The sequence below is a fragment of the Pollachius pollachius genome (genome assembly GCF_949987615.1).
Source record: "Pollachius pollachius genome assembly, chromosome: 1".
Classification (NCBI taxonomy): domain Eukaryota; kingdom Metazoa; phylum Chordata; class Actinopteri; order Gadiformes; family Gadidae; genus Pollachius; species Pollachius pollachius.
The window spans coordinates 46615260-46624375 of record NC_136934.1 but is presented as its reverse complement, the minus strand read 5'-3'; positions in this window follow the sequence as shown (position 1 = coordinate 46624375).

Here is a 9116-nt window from a genome sequence, read left to right as displayed (position 1 = left end):
GTCCTCAGAAAACTGATCAGAAGTGGGACGACTCCATTGTATGCCTTTTCCTCCACAGGAGGCAGATTACACACCTTTCTATATCCACAGTCTGTCGATGAGCCTCAAATACCATCTCAATGTGCCACAGACACCGCAGATAGCTTCTTTCTGATACGCCGCTCCTAGCCTAAAGAATGGGTTAGTGTTAGGGTTAGGGTTAGAATACAAGATTGGACGAGCGTCGTTACTGCGACACCTTTTGATTGAATCTCAGTCCTTTGATTTAAATGGGTACCGTCAGGCTCTGCTCTTTAGTGTAAGAGGGTACTGCTTCATACGCAGCTTCTAGAAAGAGTCACTGTCTGGAACATCCACTCGGTTCCTATTGGACCATCGACCATCATGTTCGGAGTCAGACCAGTAGAGAACCGAAATCTCAAACCAATGACTTCAATAGGTCAACTTCTCCTTGATTTCTCGGCCGAAAAGGAATTCAACATTTCCCCTCTCATGCGTATGGAGCAGTACTCTCTTGTACTCGAAAAACAGCTGAGCGTGCTAGCTCTGGGCCGTTGAGAATAAGGGTGTCCGTAGTCATAACCAGACACACGTCGTCTTGGATGGAGAGACATGAGAGACATTACCGTCAAAGTCTGCCTGGGTCTCGTAACAGAAGACGTACCAGAAGTGGCCATGGAGCTAGATACTGGAGACGTGACAATGGAAAGCGCTTTGTGTGTTCACAACATACATGTCAGTGTGATGTGTGATGTGTATGTGACAGGGGACGTTTCAGCAGGGGGTTGATAGCGCCTCAGAAACATCCATGGTCACAGATTTAGAATGTGCAGCTCTACGTAGGAAGAGAAGGATTAGTGTCGGAAATGACTGTTCAAAATCTGTTAATGATCACTTAATCATGGCATATCAATACGATAACAGGAAGAATACTTTCCATTCTTCAATTGTGTCATTGATTTATTTCTATATTTCAGGGGGGCATGGTGAACAGACAGCCATTGGCAAGATTGTATTCCTCCAACCCGTGACAAACATTCACAGGAGCTTACAGCTTATTGTAAGAGTGTTTTTTCTCATCATGTGTGTTGACGATCAACGCCTACACTGCCCTGTAGGAGCGGGAGAAAACAACAGCTCTGTGTTCAAGATTCTTCCTCCGTGCAGGATAAGGGCTTGTTGATAGAGAGAGGGGGAGAGAGAGGCAGCTAGAGCGAGCGAGAGAGATCGAGAGAGGGAGAGAGAGGAACTGAGCGAGAGGTAATGACAGTGAAAGAGAGCGAAGGAGCGAGGGAGAGAGAGTGTGGTAGCGGTAGTGATGAGAGGGCGAATTCCAGCTTGAGATAATGGTGTGAGAGAGTGAGTGAGAAAGCAAGTGAGTGATGATTGGGAGAGAGAGGTATTGAAAGAGAGAGAGAGACCAAGTGAGAGAGGTAATGAAAGAGAGAGAGGTATTGAAAGAGAGAGAGAGATGAAGTGAGAGAGGAAATGAAAGAGAGGTATTGAAAGAGGCAGAGAGAGAAATGAAGTGAGAGAGAGAGAGGGAAAGAGCGAGAGTGGGAGAGAGATGTAGAGAGAGAGAGCAAGACAGAGAGATAGTCAAGATTGAAAGAGAAGGTGTGAGAGAGGTAGAGAGAGTGATACCAAGGGAACAGAAGAGTGAAAGAGAGATGTTTTAAGAGAGTGAGCAAAGAGAGAGATGCATTCAGAGAGAGTTTGGGAGATAGAGACAGAGATGGACAGAGAGAGAGAGAGAGAGAGAGACAGGTGAGAGAGTTTTGAGTTATTGGTCAAGCTCATGTCCTCTGCACTGTGGAGGAGGTGGGGATCAGTTGTGCCTGGTGTGTGTGGGGCCAAGATGGCACTTCAGGCGTTCACCTCTCTCTCTCTCTCTCTCTCTCTCTCTCTCTCTCTCTCTCTCTCTCTCTCTCTCTCTCTCTCTCTCTCTTCCATTCCCCCCTCCCCCGCCCCTTCATGGTCATGGTAACGCTCCGGTCCCGCCCACAGCCATCACCCAGCCCATGCATCACCATAATAGATTTGTCCAACTGCTAGTATGATGGACGCGGGCTCTGAAGGCAGCGCTTTTACTTTGGAGGAGAGCTTCCTGCATCCACCATGATTGATTGTGTGTGTGTACGTGTGTGTGTCTGTGTGTGTCTGCGTGTGTGTGTGTGTCTGTGTGTCTGTGTGTCTGTGTGTGTGTGTCTTTCTGTGTGTCTGTGTGTCTGTGTGTCTGTGTGTGTGTGTGTGTGTGTGTGTGTGTGTGTACTGCGGGGGGAGGCTCATGGTCACAATAGGAGAGGCTCCAATTGAATTAGCCGGGCTCCAGGAAGTGCTGGCCTCCTGGCCGCCCACCGCCAAAGTAAAGGTATTATCCTCCGCCAAGAGAGAGCGTCTGCGTGAGAGGGGTGCCGGTTGTCTTTCTGGAACTCTCCCTCCACGTCACCGCAGTGTGTGGCGGCGCTGTGTGAGCCAACAGTGTAATGAAAAGGCAATTACCCAGCGGAAGCGTGGGGAGGGCTTTTAGGGGAGGGTGTGGGTGGGGGGGTAATGGGGGGGGCATGTGGTGAGAACGGGGGGTCACAAATAACACTAGGCTGTGGCTCCAAAGGCATCTCAGTGAATGCGTCTTTATCATGTTTGTGTGTGTGTGTGTGTGTGTGTTTCTATGCGTGTATGTGTGCATTTGTGTGTGTCTGTGTGTGTTTGTTTGCGTATGTGTGTGTATACGTGTGTGTGTGTTTGTGTACATGTGTGTCTGTTTGCGTGAGGGTGTGTGTGTGTGTGTGTGTGTGTGTGTGTGTGTGTGTGTGTGTGTGTGTGTGCGTGTGGTTGTGTGTTTGTATACGTGTGTGTGTGTATTTGTGTATACATTTCTGTGTGTGTGTGTGTTTGTATACGTACGTGTGTGTGTATGTGTTTGTATACGTTGGTGTGTGTTTGTATACACGTGTGTGTGTGCACATGTGTGCGTGTTTGCGTTTGTGTCGTGCCTGAGTGCGTGAGTGATCAAGTGTGTCATCTTTCAACCGACGCAAATCCCGTCCAGAAGTGTCGACCCCCCCCCCCCCCCCCCCCCCCCCCCCCCCCCCCACGCGGCTCTGAGCCGGGGGGGTTCAGGGGGAGGGATCAGAGCGGGGGATCAGAGAGGGGGGATCAGGAGGCTCGTCGCGGCTTTGACAGGAGCCTATCCAGGTAATCACAGGAGATTTGGTGACTGGCTGACTGAGCCAGAGTACGGGGGGGGGGTGAAACACACCCACACACAAAACAGAGCTTAGGACCACAGGATTGTGATACAGCGACACTGCGTCACACTCCCCCCAATGCACAGGCTGTACACTCAAGCCCACTCACACACGCACACAAACACGCGCATGCTCTCACACACACACACACACCCAAACACACATGCATACACGCACAGACACACATGCATGCACACATGCACACACGCACACACAGACACTCACACACGCACACACGCACACATACCCTACTCGCAGGGGAGGCAAGAGCAGGCTTTGTAAGAATCCCCAAGCGGTTCCAGATAAATGTAAAATAGTTCACTTGAAGAAAAAAAACATATATATATATATATAATTATTTTTTTCTTTTCATATATATACATGCATACATGGTGGGGGCTTTTAACCCAGTTTGCAAGGGGTTCTGGGAATAGGCCTGTCTCTGCGTGTTATTGTGAAATCAATGAAATGAGTCTCCGCTGCAGAAAGAGAATCGGGGGCCCCTGCGACTTCTCCACCCCGCGCCTCCGAGACACGAGCGAGAGTGCAGCGGTACGAGTTGCTGTGAGTGCAGTGTTTTGTGTCAGTGTGCGTGCGTATGTAAGTGTGTTTTTGTGGATTGCGTGTGTGGGTGAGTGTGTGTGTGTGGGGGGGGTTGGGGTTGGCTTGAGTGTGTGTTCACGGTTCATTTCGGCTGCGCCGGCATTTCCACCTCCATCCTGTCCACCTCATTATTGCACGGAGCGCAATGCAAATATACGTCCAGGTCGTGTGGGTCTATCTCTCTCCCTCTAGCCCCCCCCCCCCCCCCCCCCCCCTGTCACAAGGGGTCTAAATCCGTGCTCCGCTTGCACCGACATGTTTCAATAACACGGAGTCGGAGGTTGAAATTAACTCCTGCATCACGCGCCGTGGTAAATGTACACTCTATAGGTCCGAGCTACTAACCTGTGGCATTCCTAACCTTCCAAATTCAACTTCGGAATTTCTAACCTCCAAAATGGAATGGAATTTTGTCTGTTCACCAACCAGAGTGCAAAGAAAATCTCAGTCCGAAGCGGTTGTTTTTAAAATGTAACCCTGGATTTATTTTCCTGCCAAACTGCATAACGTTTCCTCCCGGTTGTTCATTTTACACCCTGTCAACGTCCTTTTTTAAATAATTCCCTCACGATAACGCGCACGCTCCCGTCTGACATTGACGCGAGCGCCAACCGCCGGCGATTTCATCGTCGTCGCGTCGAGATAAGGGACCCCCGCGCGCGCGTCGAGTGCCTTTGTTTGATTACAGGACGTTTTTTTCCTTTCTCCCCCCAACACTTCCGCAGTAATTATAATTCAATGATGCACACCATCATGTAATGAGAAAATCCACTCAATGCTTCATTAGCACGGGGTCATCAAGGTGATCGATGCCATTCTCACATGTGCTGGCCGGAGTAGAGAAATAAAGAACACACACAGAGACCCCTTTGAACACGGAACAAAAGGGCTCAGTTCACTGCCAGAGCAATGACCACCAAGAAAAAAACACCAAACTCGTTTGGTAGCCACGCAACGGATGAATCTTTCCGGCGACACACTTCTCCCGATACCAGACACGGTGGCGTGCGTCTGAAGCGGTAATCTCCGGGGGTCATCGGGTCACCAGACGGCAAGAGCCGATGACTGGTAGTTGCAGATACTGAGAGAGAAAGTGTGGGTGTTTGTTTAAGTGCGTTTGAATGGAGGGGGGCTCTTTATTTCCTCCACTCTGAGTGAAACTTAACACAGCGGTGTCGGAGAAGAGGGAGTCTTTTGCTCAGCGCACTGAGTCATGCCATTGGCGTTTAGACGGCGCATTTCATGTTATTCAACTGCCTCGGGGACTCGGTTTGAGCTCATCATTGAGGTTTGTCATTTCTCGCTTATTTACCAGCAGTTCATTCATTTTCTCTGTTTCTTTTGTTTCTGCATGATGGAGAGCCTAGTCCTGGATCCTTCTCTAAGCGTCTTCTGGCTGATGGTAACAAAGGGGAGTAACGGGGGACGCGACAGGTGGATTCCTCATGAGGTCTTTGAGGGCCGGTCTAGACGTGCTACAGAACAGCCTTTCTTGAGCAGATGGTCGACCACAAGTGTGTATAATAAGTGATATAATAATATCTAATGATATATTATATAATTAATGATTCATAATAATAATTCATATAATATAATAATAAATCAAAGTAAGGGTGACCCGGTGGGCCCCAGAGGTACTGCAGATAGAGTAAGTCCGACGTCATCTTGGATCAAGCCTTCCTATTATGGTATTATGGTATGTTAGAACTTCTGTAGGGGGGGCAGGGGGGCAGCACAGAGTGTTATGTGCCAAGACCGACCACAACCGTCATTACCTGGGTAGACAGCCCGTTACCTACGTCTGTCCCTATGGTGCACTGAACTCGAGGTATGTTCCTAACCTTTCCCCGGGTGAGTGTGATCTTACCTATGTAGGGGGTCAGGTGAGAGGTACTCACCGCAGGTCCACAGCCACCGTAGGCGAACAGCTCCGTGTCATGCCACAGCGGCACCTCGTCTCCAGGTGACCAGCCCGCGCTTTGTATCCCGTCTTTCAATTTTCCCGCGTATTTACAACCAAAAGTTCCCTCATAGAAATTTCTCCAACCAAACGTGTGTCCTTCGTGTTAATCCAAGGAACTCGGGAGTCCCACCTGCAGAGAACCACCTCCACAGACTCTCTGCTCAGAGTCTCACAACCTGAGACTCACCTGCCGCCTCAGCTGTTGCCATTTAACGCTAATGAGCACCTCAACACCGCCCCCTCTGTGTGATGACTGACCCCAACCATGAGTGCCCTAAAGCTAAACCTAATCGTAACACAGAGCTTTTGGCCGGAAACCCAAATTGTTACGGGGCAGAATCAATGAGAAATCTTACTGAAGAGACATTTTTAAATGTCAAATCTCATTTGCCCGAGTGGTTGAAGCTTTCATTTGGGGATAATAATAAGCTGCAGGGAATTGATTTGACTTCTTTAAAGAACATTTTGTCCCAACAGGATGTTTTAGCTTGTCCTCCTAGATGGATAAGTTAACTAGTGCTGGCTGAGTTTGTGTTCGCTGGGAGTCAATTGTGCATTTCCATACCCCCCTCCAGCAACATGATTGGTCGAAATAAACCAGAAGTGAAAGGGAGAGAAACAGCCTGATTTTAGCTTGTCTGCTTTCCGACTTTAGATAATTAATCTTATATCTGATTTGCGTGACATTGTGGCATTGATCTTAACGTAACAGGGAAATTCCGTACTCAGATTCTGCTGTCCATGGGCCAAACCACTGTCACACATTGATCGTCTCAAACAGCGTGAGCACAGATAACTGGAGTGCTGTTTCAGGGTCTCCATTCACCAAACAGTACCTCAACACTGCCCAGAATCCTCTATTTTCCAATTAATCTTGTGTATGTGCTTTATCTTGATATCTTGCGCATACAGAAATGGGCCTTGAGTCACATAGGGTTCAGAACTCCTGCTGTGGAAAAATATAAATAAATACAACTAAATATAAAATAAGTCATAATAAATAGCAGAATGGAGGCGAATTCATGTGGTGAGAATAACAGAAGCAGCAGCTGATAGAGCTCATTGTGTTGATCTGATTGATTGTTGAGCTCATTGTGTTCTCTTTACATCAAGCCCCGGGAAACATCCTTGCCGTGGTTCATTCCACTGTCAGACAGAGTCGAAATCAGACAGGTTAAAGAAATATATTTTATAGTCATTTGTCTAGCCTTGCGTGACACGCCAAACAGAGGAAATGCTAAGAAAAAGTACACCACACAACAAAGCCTTCTTCACTGGGAGGGAGTGGAGTTGGGACACTGTGCGTGTGAATATTTTCACTGTTGGCACCGGTTCCTGGTCTGCATGATGACACTTGTCACAGCTTCTATGGGCTGGCTTGGCTTCTGCCACAGCTTCTTCAAGGGCGACTCTAAGAACGTATTTTCCCAGAGTAAACAGCACAAGGGAAATATGTGTGCTCTTAGGCCTTCGGCGTGGATTACTCTGCTCAACCAATCAAACTGAAGTTAGTGTTGAGCATTCGGGAGATGTTCGTATTCAGGGCAAGACACAACGATTCAGTGTCTGGAAACAACGATGACTTTGCTCTCTGTGAAAGGGAATTTCCTTATTTAGAAATTACTTCACGTTCTCCTCTCCGTCAACGATAATGCTCTCCCTGCATGCATACACACAGGCGTGCGTTTGCCAAAGTTATAATTAGGCCTACATCAATCATATGTTATTATTGTTATAATTAATGTTGTTTGATTTGAAAATGGGGATGAGGGCTCGTCAGGTTTGTGATTTTGTGGTTTTTGGGCTCATAATTACCGCAAACAGGATGGTCACATCTCTGTGTGTGGTATGTATGTTCAAAGTGAACAGTGGCTATAACTACAGACTTTATAGAGTAGGCTATAACTCAGTGGTGGAAATGGCCATGAGATGCTAAAGAACTCACAGAAACATAAAGTATCTACCATGAGGCAGACACAGATAACGGTTAACCTTGCTCCCTGTTTATTCACTCGGACCAATTTGACCCAACGGTGGTTTTGTGTTGGAGAAAGTTTTCACATCAGAAAGTTAGCTAAAGAGGTGTGTGAAAGACAGGAAGAAATAGAAGCATCAACTGAAGAAACACAATCATATGGTAACATAAGGTTAATACGAGTACAATCATTAACCATTAACTGTAACTTAACATTACTGTTAATTAATGGTTAACTAATGTTCTATAGTCATTAATAATAGTATTGATGTTTACTAACGGTGTTAACTAAGGTAATGGTGTTTATGGTTAACCCTAAAGAAACATTATTTAATAGGATAAGGGTTAACCCTAACCCTTTAAAATAATGTATTGATGAATTCCTTTGCCCTTCGATGAATACCTTGATTGTTATACCATTATTATAATGTTTTGATAGATAGATAGACAGATAGATAATTACATATCGTAATGTTTAGACAAAATACCTACAAATGATATAAACCATTGTTCTTGTCATCACTAATCAAAGACCTTTGCATACATTCTACTTTACATCTAGAGCTACCACTCCCTTCCTCTCTCTAGCATAAAGGGATTTATGGGAGATTGCATTTGCTTTGCAACTGGATCCACAAAGTCTGTAAGTAAGGCCATGCAAATGGGACTTCTTTGTATTGTAAACTCCTTCGACCTCCTTGCACCTTAACGTCGCTGCTCCCGCCACGGCGGACCTCAGCCTCGGCCAATCCTAAACCCTCAACCAGTCACACGCCCCCTCACTTATGTTTCCTTTGTGGTTCCTGGCAAGAGGGGAAGGTTTCCCTTTAAGAATCATGTAAGCCAATGTCCCATGGATTGTATTATTGGTAACTTTGCTGCTTGTTTCTTAACATGATCATGCTCTAACAATAATTAAAATATTGTGCTGTTCAAAGTGTCCTAAAAATAAGTTATTCTTCATCAGACAGGTGGATAGAGTTGTTGAAATATTATTTGTAATGTTTATTAAACATATCTACAAAATGATGTAAACCTTGTTTATATCATCACTATTCAAAGGCCTTTTTATGCATTCTACTTAAAATCTTGAGATGTCTCTCTCTAAATAAGAGACATAGAGCGAGAGAAAGAGAGAGAGTGAGGGAGGGAGGGAGGGAGAGTGATGTTTCCATAGTGATGATCACCAACATACAAGCTGTTCTACATTTCCATTGAAATTGGAATTTCTTCAAATACTGTCCAGGTCCGATCAGCATTCATTCCTCTTCGAATAATAGATGTACTATTATAACAGACATTCCGTATGCACAACAGACTGAAT